Consider the following 19,113-nt stretch of genomic DNA (forward strand, 5'->3'; position numbering starts at 1 on the left):
CGCAAATTTAAAATGTCTCTCATCATGTCATAGTCATGCCATACTAACTGTAGTAACGTTCTCAGACATTACTGGATGAGCAAATTCTTATTTCCAGATCATTTCTAGTTCTTTTATAAAGCCAGAGGAAAATTCATTCACTGCTACCACATATTTTATGTGACAGAAATTTGAAAAATCATTGAGAAAATTCAGTAAGATAAAAATCAAATGATCTGAATTCTGATTCTGTTAACCATGCTCCTGGCAAGTTGCTTAACATTTATATGCTGTATCGTCCTTATCCAGAAAACTCATGAGTTAGACTAGATAAGCCTGTGCTCCATTCCAACTGAAAAGTTATGTTAATTGGTTCTAAAATTTACATGAAGCTAAAATTTTAATAAAAATTCTAGCTTTTTATCTGCATTCTCTGCCTAACCTGACATTTAGAATCAACCAAAAGTTTTACTAAAAATTTTACTGATGTCATATCTCAGTTTTCTCAAATTGATTTTCCCAGAGCTTTATACTTGAGTACAGCAAATATCAAAAAGAACATATCTGCATTCTAAACTATGGAAGAGAAAGGCAGTTTTAAATCTGATCACATTTCATGACAAGTAAAATTATAAACTTCTGATTACTATAAATGTTTGAAAGCCACGGTATTATAAGATTCTTCAGTAACCTCTGGGAACTGAGCTCTAAACTCCGAAGGCATGTGACCTATTCAGCAATGGGAAGCAATGAAAGCTCTAGAATTTAAGGAAGAGCCAGGTATGCTGTGGTTAATGCCCTTACAGAGGACAGAGAGCAGCTCGTTGCAAACTGTGAATCGCCCCTGGGTTCGATTCCCACAGCTCTGCATCACAGGTAGAAATGGTGGAGCGAAACACACAGGTCAGACAAGTCAGGTTAGCTTTGAATTATAAAGGAAAGCCTGGTTAAAATAACTTTCCTATTCTTATCAAAGGGCTTCCAAAACTGGTTTTTCAGGACTAGAATATGAAGAGAGGCTGAAAAGTGCCCCTATATAGATTAATTAGGTTAGAACTCAGACTATAACATAGAGAAGATGGCCAAATGCACAGGAATCCCTGTGGGAAACTGCACACCCCCAGTTAACCCCACCCTGCTTTATTCCTCGGTACATTCATGCAAGAAATGTAATTTTCTTATTTGGGGAAGATAGGGTGCACACAGACCAGTGGCTTGCAATGTTTTCAGCTATCAAGAAATACGAATATAACTTCTTATCTATAAAACAATGAGTTCACTATTTTAGTAAATGCATCATCTGTGAAAACAGGGAGTTCCTTTTAAAAAAAAAAGTTTTATAATCACTCAAGAAAAAAGGCCAGTGGATGCTGGTCCCTTGTCTTAAAGAATTACTATCTTTATGTGTGACAGGATTCACCAGCTGACAGATCCCACAAGGAAACTCATATCTCTGCTGCCCGGAAATGTGTAAAATTGTGAAGTTAAAAGCAATGCCATCTAAAACCACAACAAGGAGCAGCAGAGCTGTGGAGCAGAATAGCTTGTTAAAATTTAACTGGAAAAAAGACAAAGTGAGGAATCATTTGCAAAGAAAACGGGGGAAGTTATGCAAGTAAAGCCGATGAATTTACGTTTGCAAATATAATTCAACTTACCTCTCTTGAGCAGAAACCCAGGACTTTTTGTCTAAACAGCCAGCAGTGATTCCCCAGGTGGATCTGGCTGAGACTAATGGGCACCTGGAGTTTACTGAGTGCAGTTTCCACCTCCACCTGCCTGTGCTAATGAACAGATCAGAGGCTTCTCCCTCAGTGGCTGAGTCACTCAGGGAAGGGGTGGGTGGTGTGAAAGAGGGTGTCACCTTGTATAAATACCAATTCAATTAAAACAGCTCACTTAGAGACCTGCTGTCTTTGTTTGGCAAATTCTTCGTATAATTTATGGCCTTGTTAGACCAAAAATATGTAGTCCTGTTATCACTCTTTCAATTAATATCAACAATTTGCACAACTCTGTCACTGACAAGGTGCCACGGTGTCCAACCTATTTTGGATTCTCTTTAAAAAAAAACAAACAGTAAAACAAAAAACTTAAGGCAGGAGGAATCTCTGTCTGCCCAAGGTGCCTGGAAGGCTGGGGCACAGATACACACTCAGGAAATGCACTGCTAGGAGGAATTAAGATCCTTTAGGAGAGGAAAGTCCTCTGGAACCCCGAGATCAGGAAATATGAGTGGAATCTATTACACAAATTCTACACATGGAATTTTGGTAAAACCATCAAAGGAAAAATACATCCCAAAAGATAAGAACTCTGATCCTTTTATGATTTCACCACATATGAAAATGTGAAAAAGATGCTAGAAACTTCTTTCACATCTGAGGGCAGCAATAGACTCCAGTGTCAACACCTGCTTCTGAGAAGGAAGGAACAGTGCAGATGGGAGCTCCTATTACAGGTTCTGCAATGCACCTTCCTAAACAGCCAGGGAGACTTTAAAGAAGCTTAGCAAATCTGGAACAATTGCTAAGAGCAGCTAGTCATTAGAATTTCCTCATCTTTATTCATCTGTTACACCAATAATTATCCAAACCCTCCCAGTTTCAAGACAGCTCCTGAAAATCACAGTCCAGCTGAGCTATAGTCACAATAGTGACTTAAGAAGATATAGAAACGTTCAGATTGAAAGGCACAGACAATTGCAGTAAACAGTCATTATGAACGGGGACAGCCCTTCCTTAATGTTCCCTTATTCTGGGCTGAGGAATTTGCAAATTTAAAATGAAAAATTTTCTTTAAAAGTTATATATATATACACATACATGTACAAATATTCATGTTTATTCACCCTTTCATAGAATTTTGTATGTGCAAAATACTGTAGAAATGTTTAAAATTTCTGTGATATCCATATATGTTGGTTGGATTGAGGTTGGATATTAATACTGCTATTGAGAAAGTTAAAAAACCAAGATGTGACTTGACTCAACTCAAACAGTAAATAAATTAGAAGTATATTTAGTATCAGCATTTATTTAGCCAAAGGAAGGGCTAAAACACTTTCAGAGCCAACTTGTAGGGGCAAATAGTAACTTATTAAATGCTTAAATGTATGTTTTTAGCCTTCATAAAATGTAGAACAAGAAAAATTTTTTTTTACTTTGCAATGAAATAAAATTTACTGACCAAGGGACACTTAAGGCTTTGAGCTTCCAAGCATTTCTCCATGTAATTGAGGGTTTCTCTTATTTTACATACCAGGAACCCTTACATTTAAGCCACATCAGTATCTTTCCACTTAGAACAAAATTTTTGACCCAAAAAAGAGCTAACTCTAAACACAGGCAAAATTCAAACTGCCTCATTGCTGAGACATTCAGCCAAAAGACTGCTGAAAATTAAGAATCTCAAAGTTCGAAGAGGTCAATCAAGTATGTGCACGGAGTGGAGGTGGCCGAATAGGTTTGGCCTTGAACTGGGAAGCCCTGGGCATACTGAGAATAACTTGGCTTCGCCACGCCTATTTCACTGTGAGGGTCAGAGTTCTTGAGGTCTCTATAGAAGGTAAGCTCCTAGGCTGGGACGACAAATGTTTTGTCTCGGGTGCCAGTGCCAATTGCTCTGCACTGGCTCATTTGATGTGGTTTGTAAAGCCACTATGAACTCCCACAGGAGAGTGCCATGATTGACTAGCAGAGTCTGCCACAGAGCTCAGATGGGGGAGGGGGCATGCTGACCCTACCTCCCAAAATAGGACGGTGCTTTTTCTATGTTTTGTATTCAGTGTAACAACCAGCCAAAACAAGTGCTTATTTATTACTACATAATAATGAAAATAGCAAATACATAGCACTGTTCATGTGCCAGGCATTCTAAGCACTTTTTATACTTTCATTTAATAATTGTTATGCAATGATTGTTCACCGCCTGCTATGGTCCGAATGTTTGTCCTAACCTACAAAGATGATGGTGTTGGGAAGTGGAGCCTCTGGGAGGTGTTTAGGTCATGAGGGTGGAACCTTCATGAATGGGGTCATTGTTCTTATAAAAGAGGACCCCCCCCCGATTTTTCTAGCCCCTTCCACCACATAAGGACACAGTGCGAAGATGCAGGCTATGAACCAGGAAGAGGAGCCTCACTCAGCCATGCTGGAACCCTGATCTCAGACTTCCTAGCCTCCAGAACCAGGAGAATCAAAGTTCTGTTGTTTATAAGCTGCTCAGTCTTGGTATTTTGTTATAAGAGCCTGAACAGACCTCCTCATCCCAGAGAGACTGAAAAAGTGATGCTGAAAATGCAAAATATACCAACAGGACAAATCAGCATCTCAAGGCTTGCTAATCTGTTACGAAAAGACTTTGGGGGGTTGAAAGAAGGCTCTCTGTTTTCCTCCCAGATGGAGAAAATAAATGTTATGTACATGTTAAAACAAAAGTGATATCATTAGGGTGGTAATTACAGAGCCAATTTCTCTTTGGCTGGGAGTAGACAGATGCCAGAATTAATGAATTACTGCCAGTGTTGCAAGAGCTAGTGCATTGCTTAATACACTGTGATGGTGCCAGCATGAGGCAGACCCATGGTGAGCGTAACAGAAACCCCACTGGGTTCCATCATCTGTGCAGACCCACTATTCACTGTGGGCAAATCACTGCACCCTCAGGTCCATGTCTTTCCTGGTGCCGTGAGACTGATGTGATCAGTCTCTTTACCACCTGGACAGGTTGCTATGATATCAGGCTAATTTAATCAAGACTCTACACCTTCGCTCCACAGACAACTTCGGGAGGAACCAGGAGGGCTCAGCCCTGAGTTCCTGAGGCTTTCTGACTCTTCTTCGTGCTCCAAATAAGCAATGACCCTTGCCCAAAGTAACCAGCAGAGATTAGGCAAGGTTGATGATAATCATAACGATGACAACAAAAGAAACAGTGACAACAGCAACAACATAGTTTAACTATGTGCCAGTCATTGCTACGTGCTCTACATGTATTATTTAATTTGATCCTCACAAAAACCCTACACTGTAGGAATTACAGGAACTGTTTTGATGTCATAGAGAGTAAAAAACAAAAATCTAAGATCACACACTTGGGAATTAGGTGTGTCCAGAATTCCAATCTAGGCAGGCTGACTGCAGAGCCCACATTCTTGGGTATGAAGTTCCACCGTGTCTTCAAAGTACCAGAAAGGAGATGGGCACTTTAACCAAGACACTGTGGCTGGACTACAGGGTGAGCCAAATTTACAGCAGGTCTGAGCCCTGAATAGTAGGCGGCAGAAAAGTACAGTGACTTTTAGCAGGAAATATGTCATATACACATGTATGTATGCACTTGTATCACTCTTGGCATCAAAAATGATAAACCACACCCCGTGTGTGTTAGCTCAATATACCAGACAGGAGAATGGCTAAGAGCTGCTTCAGTATTTAGGTCCTTTAATGATACTGGAAATCTAACTCACCAGTTTTATTTTCTTTTTTCCTTTTAAATAGATTATTTTTAAAGCAGTTTTAGGTTCACAGCAAAATTGAGAGAAAGGTACAGATAATCCCATATCGACCTACCCCCACATGCTTAGCCTCCCCTATTTTTAATATTTCCCCACCAGAGGGGTATATTTGTTACACTTGATGAACGCATACTGGCAATCATCACATCATCATTCAAAGTCTGTAAGTTACATTAGGACATCACTCTTGATGCTGTACATTTTATGGATTTTGATGAATAAATAATAAAATGTATCCACCATTATAGTATCATACAGAATAGTTTCACTGCCCTTAAAATCCTCTGTGCTCAACCTACTCATCTCTCCTTCCACCATAACCCCTGGAAACCCCTGACCCTTTTACTGTCTACATAGTTTTGCCTTTTAAAAAATGTCATATAGTTGGAATCAGACAGTATACGGCCTTTTCAGATTGGCTTCTTTCATTTAATAATATGCATTTAAAGTTCCTCCATGTCTTTGCATTACTTGATAGCTCATTTCTTTGTTATGCTGAATAATGTTCCATTGTCTGGAGGTACCACAGTTTATTTAGCCATTAGGACTATTATTAGTCCTAATAAAGGGCATCTTGGTTGCTCCCAAGGTTTGGCAATTATGAATAAAGTTGCTATAACTGCATATGTATGCAGTTTTCTTCTTAAAAAATTATTTACACAATATTTTGAACCAGTCATATCTTAACATTTTTCAGAAATTAAAAGTGTAAAAAGGAATACAATGTAAAGTCTTTCTTTCCCTCCAAACCTTGATCTCCATAAAAACACAGTTATTAGTTTCTTCTGGGTCCTTCCAGAGAGATTTATACACATGCAAACAAATGTAACATACAGAAATCTCCTCCATTTTTAAACAAATGTTTGCATGTTACATTGTTCTGAATTTTTTTCCTTTAACATTAAAATGCTGACGATCTTTCCATATTATGTTTTTCTCAGCTACTTGGCCTTCCACTGTATGGACATTCCATAATCTGTTTCATCCATCCATATTAATGGACATTTCTACCCTTTCAAACAATGCTGTAGTGAATAACACTGTACATAAACATTTGCACATGTGTGTATATATCTTTCAGGTAAATTCTTAGAGATGTAATTCTGGATTCAAAGATTTATATATTTTAACCTTGGTAGACAGGTATTACCAAATTGCCTTCTGTAAGGGATTTACCAATTTCTCTCTCTTATTCTCATTTGTCTTCTTCAGTCATTTGTTCATTTAACAAATATTAAGTACCTAATATGCTTCTAGTACTGTTTCAGTCCCAAGGGACAGAAAAATTAATGAGACCCGATGATTGGTCTCCAGGGATTCACCATGTTTGGGGAGACAGATGTTAAATTAAATAGCTACAATACACCAGGATAAAGTAAGGGTGTCACTAGTGCAGAATCTAAAGAATTCCACCTGGATCTGGGAGAGGATGTTAACCCTGAATTTTGAAGTTTGAGTGGACAATGATTAGATGGTCAAGAGGGAGAAGAACCATCCATCCAATCTGCTTTCTTAGATTTTCTTCTCAACATCTTCCAGATTTCTGCTTATGAATATAGCTTAGAGTCTGGCAATCTGAGACATGGCTGGTCCAATTAATGAGAGAAGTAGAAGCAGAGATTTAATTGGGTAAACAGGACTTGCCGCCAAACTCTCCTTTATAGTGCCAAGGTTGAGAAACTCTAATGGAAATGTTTGCTCCTTTCCTCCTCATTGCTGTACTCACTAGAACCAGCATTTTTTTTCAGCCCGGTGATACCAGTTCCTCATGGCCAAGAGTGAGATATGGAGCAGACTTTCTTTTATCATTTTATCAAAGTATCAGAGATCAGCAGAGAGTAGTTGGATATTTTAACTACTCCAAAATCTTCCAATAATTTATCAAGCTTCTAATATACTTATGACACTTGATATCTTAATGGAAAAAGTCTTACTTTAAAAGACAGATAGGTATTTCGTAATTTCTTCATTTTGTATTTCCATCATTCTTTCTAATTTTCTTCAACTCACAGTCAATACTTTATAGCAGTCTCTCCATGGCCAAATATTACATGGTACTACATTTCAAGTAACCCCTTACGATCAGCAACCAGGCCTGTATACTTAGCTTTATTCTAAACATGTAGCGCAGTTCTGACTCATAGTAGCACTCAGTAATTGTTGACTGAATGAAGAAACAATGATCATAAACAATAAGTTTTCACATACAAGGGGTATTCACCGTTTGCCAAAAATCTGGTTTATTGGTTTTACAAATCTGATTCTCTTACCAGATTTTTCTATCTCCGACTGAACTACAGACCATAGACAATACTAGGCTGAACCAAAGGCTGTAATGTTAGCCGTTCAATTCACCTGCAGGTTACAACACTCACTGGTCTCTTAAAAGAAGAAATAAAGATTTCTCTGCATTTTATAGAGATTGCTCAAATAATAATTACCATAGCTGAACGTATTGCCCAAGGTTGAAATCTCCGTTGTCAGTGCCTCCTCCCTCTCTCTCTCCATTACACACCCCTCAACCAATTAAATGGTCATGGCCCATCACTGTCAAGACAAATTCAGTCCAATCTTTCTGTTCCATTTGACTCCCATTGCCCCTGCTTTGATTGGGAACCTCATCATCTTGAGGGAACACTACTTCCATCATCTGCCTACTGGCCTCTTCCTTGTTCATATATGTCCCCTGCTGAGTCAGTCAGGATCTTTCAGGCTGTAAAGATCAGAGACAAGCTCTGGAAGCCTCAGTAAATGGGAGCATAATAACAGTTCAACAGAGAAGAGTCACAGTACCCAAAATGATGTTACTTAGAAATCTACAGTTTAAAGAGGCAGTGTAGCAACCACCTTAAGGTGAAAGTAAGCATCACGGCCAAAGCTGTCTCAGCAAAGACTCAGAAAAGCCACCTGCAAGCTCCATTTATCCTCTCTCTGGAAGGGTCTCTGCAGGATACACTTTCTCTCCCAGGCCAAGAACCGCTGGCTTGTGAACCAATCTCCCAAATGGAATCTCAGCTGGAATTTCTTACACCTTGCTGGTCATGTAGGTGTATTCCTGCTATGTCAGGATCAGGGTTTCCGGGGTCTCACTCAGTACAAACCGTCTGTCTCATCGTTATCAATAAACAATGCTGACTAGCTGGTTCAAACCATCCTGAAACTCTTAGTAAATGTATTGTCGTAGGCACAGGGTTACAAAGCAATGCTATTAATCAGTATGTTTCAGATCAATGCTGTGCATGCTTATTTTTTATTTTAGCAAAATAATCAAGCTAATTCCAGGCCAGCAGGAATTAATCCCCACAGGATTAATTCCAGCACAGGAGCTTTGCTATAAAGATTCAGGGGGATGTAAGGAAGACAGGATACAGTGTCAGCAGCCTCTCTTAGAAATGAAATAATATTTCTTGCTGGTTAACTTTGCAAAACAACACCAGTTGTCCGGTGCCACCCTGGGCACCCAACAGCAACTCTGTGAATCTGCTTACCATGACTCAGTCCCGCTACCTCTGATTCTCTTCCTGCTTTCTGCCATGTAACCAATTTATCACAGTCTCTGTGTGCATCAGTTTAAATCCTCTGGGAGAGATCTGCTTGAGTTGGTCAGCCACCATCCTGTACTGGCTTCCCACAGGCAGCGCCCTTGCACCAGGTCTTCTCCTGGATTTCTGGTGAGCCATAATAGGACGGTTTTGCTCAGATATCTAGCCCATCTCAATCAGCCGTGACCAAAGCAACAGCACTGCAAGAATCATAGTACAGCTCCCCTAAGCCTTGGAATTATTCAGAAGTAGGCTACTGGCACAGCATGCAGCTGTTAGAACTTTCTTCCCAGTAAAAATACATCATTTCTTAACATTATTTTTCCAAAACAGATGCAGTCATGTCATTCCCCAGCTTCAAACCCATCCTAAGTTCCCCGTGTCCTATAATTTGAATTAATACCTCACATTCCTATAAGACTGTGTTGTCCAATGCAGCAGCCACTAGCCGTGTGGGGTTATTTAAATTTAAATTAATCAAATTAAATAAATTTAAAAATTCAGTTTCTCATTGGCATCACTCACATTTGAAATACCACATTAAACCGGACAGAAAACAAAAGCAGAAACTTGGTCTTGATGCCTTTTTAAAGTGACTTTGAACTATTCCAGGCTCATCTCTCACCTTGTGTCCCCATGCACCCTAAGCTCTAACCACATCAAAATCCTTGCTGTTACCCAGACATACTATAATATCTGTCCTTATGCCATTCCTGAGACCTGAAATATCCTTGCCTCTTATGCATCTGGTAACGTCTTATTCACTTTTAAAGGCCCAGCAAATACCTCACGTCCTCACCTGCTCTGTGAAGATTTTCCTACCAACCCATTCCTCAAGGAGGGGGTTCAAACAGCCCTCTCAGTCATGCTTATGTTTCTGTTGCTATTTTCCTTAATCTCTTACACATTCTGATTGACTGGATCTCTCAAACCACCTGGTTTTCCCAAATTGTGTTCTTGTTCCTTCCCCCCATACACAGTATCTGAAAAGCCCTCACTTACCATATTTCAGCCTCTCCCATTCACTTCCTCCTCCTCCTCTCCTGTTTCTCCTCACAATTTACCTTTAAATTATCCCCCATTTCCCCTTCTGTGCATACTTAGAGGATAAATCCTGCAGAAAAGAGCAGAGAATCCTAGAAAAATATTAATTTCCAAACATTTTTATACCAATGGATTATCCTTCTGCTAAAACAAAATTTCTGATAATATTAATGATGTCCCTAGTGGTCTTTAAAATATTTTGGAATTGGTGCACCTTCTTATTGCTTTGATTTTACAATTCCCCTGCCAACACCCCATTCCTCTCCTAACCAAGTAATTTACATTAAAAGCTAAAAACAGTTGGCCTCAATAATTTGGGAGTACATGTGTGTGGATGTGTGAGAGAGAGAGAGAGAGAGATCTCTTTAGGTCATGGAGAATACTATGAGGTAATTTGCTTTTTTAAAATTTCATGCATTTCATGCTCTTTTAAAATTTTTCATATTTTGAATTTTTTCCTATTTTGCTTTTTATTTTCTACTTTTTCTACTTAGAATTCAGTTCTTTTATGAATAAAAAATTATAGATGTTTATCCATTCATATGTCTTCCATAAAAATAAACTTTGGCCTTTGCCAGTTCCACTACTAATATCCAAAGAAGAATAAAGAAAGTGAGGGAATTTTAAACTAACAAACCAACCAAATTCCCAAGGTAGGCTAAAAAGCAATCCAAAGACTTGATTAAATTCATTTTTATATGTCACAGCACAATACTGACCTATCATTCCAAAGTCTGTTTAAAATACTACAGGTACCCCAACAACTTCATTTGTGCAGAAATGAGACCAGAGTCTTTTCAAAATTGTGGAACATTCCTTGACCACTTACTATGTCAGCCATCATTGAAGCACTCAGACCTTATGTGATTTTATCCTCGCAACAACTTTCTAAAGTACTGTTATCATCTTCAATTCACAGATGAAGAAACTGAGATTCAGAGAGGTTAAGCAACTTGCTCTGAGTTTCACAGCAGACACACGGTATGAGGAAGAGCCAGGGTTTTTAACTCGCTGCTACTTGCTGCTGTGACTCTCACTGCTGCCCAACATGCCAGCCATTCCATTTCCCACTGTGTACTGTTTCATGATGCTCTTGAGAAGAAGCCGTTTCAGTTTAGTGCATGTATTTTCTGTCTCTGCAAGCCAACACCAGACTTCCCACATCACATTTGACACCAAGCTGCCATGGTTAGGATTTTTTTTCCCCTCAGAAGCGCTCACATCACCGGACTTGCCTATCCAGTCTAACTGTAATTCTGCAACACAGAAACAGGGAGTGGGCCTTGACTTTACACACCCATGGCCAACCCCAGGAAGAAAGTCTGAGAATGTTAGTGTTTGATCTTTGCTTGCACAACCTCAACCCAAGAAAATCCACATAAGTGTCCCTCCTACTTTATTAAACGCCTGGAGCAGCTCTGGGGCTCATTCCCATGTCCACAGCCACTGGGAGTCCATGGAAGGCCCCCAGAAAACCCAGATTGGAGTTCCCTTTCATTGCACAGCTACAGTGTGTGATTCCCTTGGATTGGCGGGCCTTCTCGGCACCCCTAACATTGCACTACGTTAGCATCGCCCACTTCACCCACTTTGTTTTTCCAAAAGCCCTGTTGAACAAGTACATCCAAGAAAAAAAATGTAAGAAGAAACAGGGAGACATTTAGTGCATGCTTCTTTTCTGAATAAATGGATTTCCTTATGAACATTTGGCAAGTGTCACATCTAAAGCTACCATTAAAAGAAAAAGCCATCACAGGCTAAGTGGCAAGCTGTGAGCTGAAAACAAAAGGTTTTATGAGTTGATATTGTTTATGTTACAGAGTCAAATATTCTTCATGTATCCGATGCATGAATGGAGTCACTGTTACTTATCCAGTTATGTAAGGAGAACTTTGTGGTCTATGTGCTTTTATTTTCATCCCAGACTCTAGAAAGGGGCCTAGAGAAAATGCATTATCCTCAGATGACTGAAACCTACAAGCATATACTCCCTCTCTCCCTTTCTTCCCAACCAAGCCACATTTTGCCTCTGCCAAAATGGGTACGTTCAAATGAAAAAATTAAATGAGAGCGAACTTCTGTCTTGCAGCAAGAGTAACTCCTAATGGGTTTCTAATGAAGCTACTTGATAAGGTCTACTGTCCCTTTACTCTTTCATGCAAATCTTTATTTATCCAACAGGAAGGAAAAAAACAAAACTGGAGTCAAATTGGTAAGGCAGCCCAAAGGAGTCTCCAATAAAGTAAGACGTAGTGAAGCAATGGGTCGAATCATAAAACAGCAGCATTAAACACCCTCCTCTTCCTCACTCGGCAGAGCCCAAGGCAGAGAGAAACACTGGGGGTTGAGGGCGGGGAACTGGGGGTGAGGAGGGCCCTTTCTGGGACTTCCTGAGTTGATTGCAAAGATTAGAAGGAAAGAAAGCCAACATATTTCAAATGACTGTGTGATTTGCCAGGATTGCAGAGGCAAATCAAGGAATGTTAAAAATTATGTCATTGACATCATGTACTAAAAGGATCTCAAGTTATTTAAAAATAACAACAAAAAATTACCATGGAGAGGATCTCACTCTAACACTTCAGATATTTCCTGGCCAATGCCTAACCACAGAAAAAAAATTCTAAGGTTGCATCTTAAGTTCCCACTGCCCTATGAGTGGCTGGGCAGCTTCCTGGATCTCCCAGGAAAGGTATGCAGTCCGCCCTATGGGCCGACCCCCCCCCTTCACAGCCAGATCTGACAAGGTCCCAGCAAATACACTCTCAAAAGCAAAGACATTCTTTAGGGATTGTGCAGAGGAATTTGGCAGCTGTGTCAGCCTCATGAGGTGTGGCTTAAAGAACAAGTTCCTCAACCAGGGGCATGGGATTATTTACAACCTCTCTAGAAGAAATCACTACTAAATTGTCTTTACCCACAAACCCACATTTACATTAAAATGCTGGTAGCGTTCCTCTGCTACTGATATCTAAAATATTAAAACAAAAATCATAACAAAACTTACCTTGGCAAATGTTACTTGCACTGAACCAAGTAAAGAATGGAACTCATACAGGATACTGTGCATAAATACTATTTCTACTTCTCTTTTTTTCTTCCCTCCTTCCTTCTGTGGAACACCAATGAAACAGCTCCTGACATTCCTGATGCATTCTGAGGACCCAGTAAGGAAGACTCTAGGGTTTCAGACACCCCAGGAGGGATGACAGGCCTCAGGCCCAGAACCCGCCCTCAACTGGGTCCTTTTTCAATCCCAAAGAACACTGTGCATGCAGAGAGATACAAGTATTCTTAACTATGATCTTCTATCCACAGGTCACATCAGTCATGGGAAAAGTCAAAGGCTTGAGAGGAACTGGATTCCAGCCCCACCTTTTTATCTCAGTAATTCCTACTAGACCTAAACTGGGATTACCATCTTTCTATTTTTGATGTGCGGTTCTGCTTACTTTGGACAGAATATAATATTGGATGATAATGGTGCTTTTACCCTGTTGGCCTGCAAAGGGGTAAAACTATTTCTCTATTGGAGGTGAGGAGGCTTATGTTAAGTGAGTTACTAGGAAGACTGCAGAGGTGAGGTGAGCTGTCACCCTGGGCTAAGGGCTGAGTCTCTTGCTGATTCTCAATGAGAATCAACTGTCGCAGTCCTGTGAATCATTTGTGAACTAGGCATGAACTTCCTGAATGCCAGAACTGAGTGGGTGGAGCACTGAAGGGTTTTTGTTGTTGTTACTTTGTTTTTTGCAGTAAGGAAGAGTCTCTGACTTGTCCATGGATAGGGGCAGATGAAATAATAGGCCAGTTCCTAGAAGCCAGAAAGACAAATCAAAAAACAAGAAGGATGTTGGGAAGAAAAAGCCATATAAAAATCTGAGATGTTGTCAACCTTTTGGGACTAGACTCAAGTTGCTTTAGGACAGAAAGCTGTACTGTCTGTGACCACTTCTGGTTGCGTGTCTGCTAGACCAAAAATGATGAATGAAGAGTGGTTTATAGCCTTTCCCTCTCCCCAGCCCCTATGAGAGCATTTGAGCATTGCCCACTCAGCTGTGCACTCCACTGCCCGCATTTCCTAGGTCAGTCTTCAAGAGGAAAGCAGTCAGAGCCAAAGGACAACTACAAACCATAGGACCTGCACAAGCTGAAAGAGAAGGAAACTGGTATGTCCTAAAAGTCTCCTGGATGCTGGGGAAGGAGGTGATCAACAAACAAGACAGCAGGGAAGACTGTGAACTAGAGAGGCAATAATTGGAAGGTAAGAGTGAGAGACTCACTAGAATGGCTGGGCACTAAAGAAGTACTATTCAAAAACCAGTCATGCACCCCTACCAGCATAAAAACACTTTGAGCATATACCACCTATATTGAATTCTCTTTTTTTTTTTTTGCACTTTTGTGTATTTTGTGTGGTGCAGATTATCTGTGGGTAACCCAGCACTATCTACCTTCCAAGATCTCTTTGTCACAAGGGCTAAAAGACAATGAACTACATTTCTTAGAAGTCCTGCCGGCAGTTTTGTGTTATATGATGCCCTTGAGAGATACTCCTACAAGCCTTGGAAGGTGGGAGAGAAGCAGAAACCATACTATCGTTCCTGTGCCACCGGCAGGCATGCAGTGTGCTTTGGCAGACCATAGATTAAAGATGTTTCCAGAGCTGCTGGTAAGCCTCCTGTGGATGGTTTCATTTCAGTGGTGGATAGGTAGCTGAATCATGGTCAGACATTTCCTGTAATTCTTGATTTCCTGAAAGCTGTTTGCAGCTTTGTTTAACCTGCATGCTCCCAGCCTTTCTGTTTCCTTAGCAGAAATTTAACTGACACATATTCCTTATAAAGCATAATATACATAATAGATATAAAAGAGTAACATAAATACTATTTTAATTATTTTAAAAATAAATTAAAGTTTTTTCTCAATGAAAATATTAGCTCATAATTACTTCTTTTAAATTAATTTGCATATAATTTGAATGTCTAGCTCTACATTTATTTTATTTCAATATGCAGTTTTAATTGCTATCAGAGCTAAAAAAAACTCACAAAAAATATATATATTAATAGAGAAGATGCACCTGATTAGCTACACTTACTGAACTGTGATATCCAAGAAAATTATGATATGCAGAAAATTATAAAACTTTGCAGAAGGACATTAAATAATATCTAAATAAAATGGAAACAAATCTTGTGTTCTTGGGTAGGGAGACTTAATATTATAAAGATAGTAACTTATCCCCTGAATAATCTACAGACTTAATGTAGTTCCAATCAAAACATTGACAGAATGGCTTCATGGAAGTCAGTGAGCTGATTTTAGAAAGCACATAAAAGGAAGAGAATACTCAAGAGCTTTCTGGGGAGAAAAGGCTGAGGTGGGGTGCAGGACTTATTTCATTAGACATAAGAACTTGTTGTCAAGTTGTGGCATTAATCCAGTGCTGTACAGGAATAGATGCACTGATAAATTAAGGACAAATACCAGAGAAGGAAACCCACACAAATATTTAACTTTGATATACAACAGAGTTGTCTGTATTAAGTCACCCCATCTGCGCCACTCTTACAGCAGCCCTAGCTAATACAGGCTGCGGGCCAGAATTTTAACCATCACTCCTCCTCCATATTTAAATCCAGGCTTACAGGAGAGCACAGCCCTGCCTGAAACATTCTGCACCTTCTGCAGAATGAATTCTGTGTAGCAATTTGGCATCATTACAGAAAAAAGGAACCTGATCAAAGTTCTGTTCTAAACTCTCACTAAATTTTCTTCTGATCTTCCAATTATAAAATTAAACTTCACATGATTGCCACAAATGTGTATGTCAACCCTGTGCTTTGCTCCTTTTTGGTGACTATCACGTATTGGCATTTATTTTATTGACAACATCCACAGCCTGCCTTTATTAACAGCTAAATAATATTCCTTTATGTTCATGAAATTCATAAAATGGCTGATATAAAAAGGTTATGCTGCTGTTACCAGAAATGGTTACTAGGGAAATGATACGAATCATAGGACTGCAAGAGAACCAACCTGGAAACCATACCTTCCATCAAAGCCAGCCCGCTCCAGGTTGATACTCTCTCTCCCATTCAAAGCCAAGAGAGACGAACAGAGCAGAACGTTGAGGCAGCAAAGCAACAGGATACACAGTCAGAATAAGAAACGTCATTTTCCAAGTAATGAGTAGCCGGCACCAGAATTTTTCTGAGGATTTTAGAACAAATGGACTTCAATTTAACGTAGGTGATCAAGATCACTGTCCTAAAGATGCAAAGAAGAAGAATCCTTTGCCCTGCTAGAAAACATGACCACCTATCAGAGCAAAACAGGTTTGTCCCCTAAGCAGAGTTTTCTGTGGCTGTAGAAGCCAATAAGACTGTGTGCCTTCACGGGAGTCAGGCCCAGGAGAATGGCTGCTCCTCCACAGCTAGAGAACCAGGCGGCTCAAGGAAGAGCCATCATGAAAGCACAGTTTAGGAGTTGGCTAGATGGAACTCAGATTCAGTGGGTTGGCCACTGAGAACAGTCCAGAAAATCCTCTCAGCATTGTAGCTGCCAGGGGGGTGCATGATGCAGAGGGAAACTGTATGATTCCAAAGGGGTCTGCCTTAGTGTATCTATGAGAGTCTATTTTAAAGATGGCTTAAAGACCATGCCCTGAAAGTCAAACAAAATATAATGTTCTACCTTTAAAAAGGTCCAAATTTTTTGTAACTCCTAAAAAACAAAAACAAATGATCAAAAACAACAGCAAAAAACTTTTGCCAATATTTAGACCAGCTTCTTAGATGATAAATTAATTTGACTATGGGGAGTATGTTTTAAAAGTTCACAGTAATATAGGCTCTCTGGTTGCCTAGTTGAGGTTTTCTAGATTTGAAACTTGCTGCTTTTTTAATTAATCAACTTTATTTCTCAGAGAGGTTTTAGTTTTACAGAAAAATTATGCAGGACATACAGAGTTCCCATATGCCCCCTTTCTCACCCTACCCTCCTAGTTTCCTCTGTTTCTAACCTTTTGCATTAGTGTGGTACATTTGTTACATTGATGAGCCAGTATTGATTATTATTAACTAAAGTCCTTGGTTAACACAGATACTTTGTGTCATACCACTCTGGATTTTGACAAATGGATAATGTCTTGTAGCCATCACTAAACATCAGAAAGAATAGTTTCACTGCCCTAAAAATCCTCTGTGCTCCAGGTAGGTCCTCTCCCTCTCCCAGCAAAACCCCCAGCAACCATTGATTTTTTTTTTTAACTTTCTCTATAGTTTTGCCTCTTTCAGGGTAGAATATAGTTGGAATCATAGGATGCCCTTTTCAAACTGGCTTCTTTCACTTAGCAGTATGCATTTAAGGTGCGACTGCCTATTTTATGCGGTGGTGAAAAAATGAAAAGGATGAAGAGAACACAGTCAATTTTAAAAGAAATACTCCTAGTGCTTTACCAATAATTCTCCTCTCTCTCTCTCGCTCCCCCCCCCCCACCCCACCGCCACACACACAAGTCATTTAGGATTTACACTCAACAATATGAATGTGCCAAGCACAGGAAACAATGAAGTCTGCAGTAAAGACTATTCCCGTGGTAAATGTATATTCTTAGGCCAATAGTAGATGGAAGTCTCATATTGGTAACTTTGAAATTTGTTCTCCCATTAAAACAATATTTGAGGGGGACTGAAAAGTAGAAATAGAATTTGCAAACAAGTTCTAAAGTCTTTTTAGTAGATTCATTTATTGTAGCGGTATGAGTGAAATGATTCTGAAATCATTGAGATACGAAGTATTCGGTTGAGAATGTATAACCTGACTCTAGCCATAAGGAAATATCATACTAATGAGGAATATTCTATTAAAAAGAGGAGAATATTATAATCTTTGAGAATGTCATTGGCACAAAAGACAAGGAATGTCTTGTGGAAATGTTCCAGATTAAAGACACAAGAAAACTTGTATTAATATGTTCCAGGTTAAAGACACAAGACAACTCAAAGCAATGTCTGACCCTGGCTTGGATCCTGTATTGGAGGAGAAAATGCTGTAAAAAGAAAAATCATTATTGGGGCAATTGAATAAGGACAATCTCTTGGATAAAACTGCTCTATCTGTTAAATTTATTGAAGTTATGAGTTACAGTTCTGAAAGAGAATATCCTTGTTCTTAGGAAATGCACAGTGAAATATATAGGAATAAAGTGGTCCTGGGATAAAGGGTCATACTGTATACAGTTTAATGTTGGTAATATAATATAAAGTATATAAAGAGAGTGAGACAATGAATACAAAACAAAGGGGGCAAAATGTTAAAAATAGATTAACTTGAGTAAATGGTATAAGAGGTGTTCTTTGTATTGTTTTTGCAACTTTTTTGTAAATTTGAAATTATTTCCAAACCAGAAGAAAAATCATTAAAGAAAACAGTATCCAATAAAGCATGTGGTGACAATGAGACAATGAATATTCTTCCACTGGAGTCCTCATTTCCCATCCCCCGGGCAACTCCTACTCATCCTTTAAAATAATCTGCCAAGGTATTACTTTCTCTATGTTACCTTCCCCAACATTTTCCTTTCAAAAAAAATACTACACACTTCACATCATCTGAAATTGCATTTAGATTTGAGTGACAGACTGAAAACAGCAGTGGCTTAAACAAGACAGAAATGCACTTCTACCCCAAAAGTAAGGGAGAGGCAGTCCAGGGTTCTGCTGTGTCACCAGGACCAGACTCCTTCTACCTTCCTTACGTGCAATCCTTCATACATGGCTTCCCTCCACAAGGTCACATCATCCTCCAGAATTGCGCCTGGAGCTCCAGCCATCACATCCACATTTCAGCCAGCAAGGCCAAGCCATTTGTTCCATGCTAAGGAGACTTCCTGCAAATTCAATCCCAAAACTTCCACTTGCATCTCATCAGCCAAAACTTAGTCCCAGGGCCACATCTAGCTGCAAAGGAGGATAGAAAATGGAGCTCTCAGGTGGGCATTCTGACACACGGTATAAAATTGGA

At 39.5% G+C, this 19,113-nt stretch overlaps 1 protein-coding gene and 1 long non-coding RNA gene across 8 annotated transcripts in view; one reads left to right on the top strand and one right to left on the bottom strand.

The window, feature by feature from the left end:
- The window catches only part of SCEL (sciellin), a 266,901-nt gene that overhangs the window by 97,919 nt on the left and 149,869 nt on the right, over positions 1–19,113 (bottom strand). The gene's annotated exons all lie outside the window — the stretch shown is intronic.
- Positions 13,856–18,665, top strand: LOC116157224 (uncharacterized). The gene is made up of 2 exons (XR_010383593.1): positions 13,856–14,344; positions 18,071–18,665. It is a non-coding gene; the product is annotated as an uncharacterized LOC116157224 (long non-coding RNA).

Source organism: Camelus dromedarius, chromosome 13 (assembly GCF_036321535.1).
Source record: "Camelus dromedarius isolate mCamDro1 chromosome 13, mCamDro1.pat, whole genome shotgun sequence".
In the NCBI taxonomy this organism is placed as follows: Eukaryota; Metazoa; Chordata; class Mammalia; order Artiodactyla; family Camelidae; genus Camelus; species Camelus dromedarius.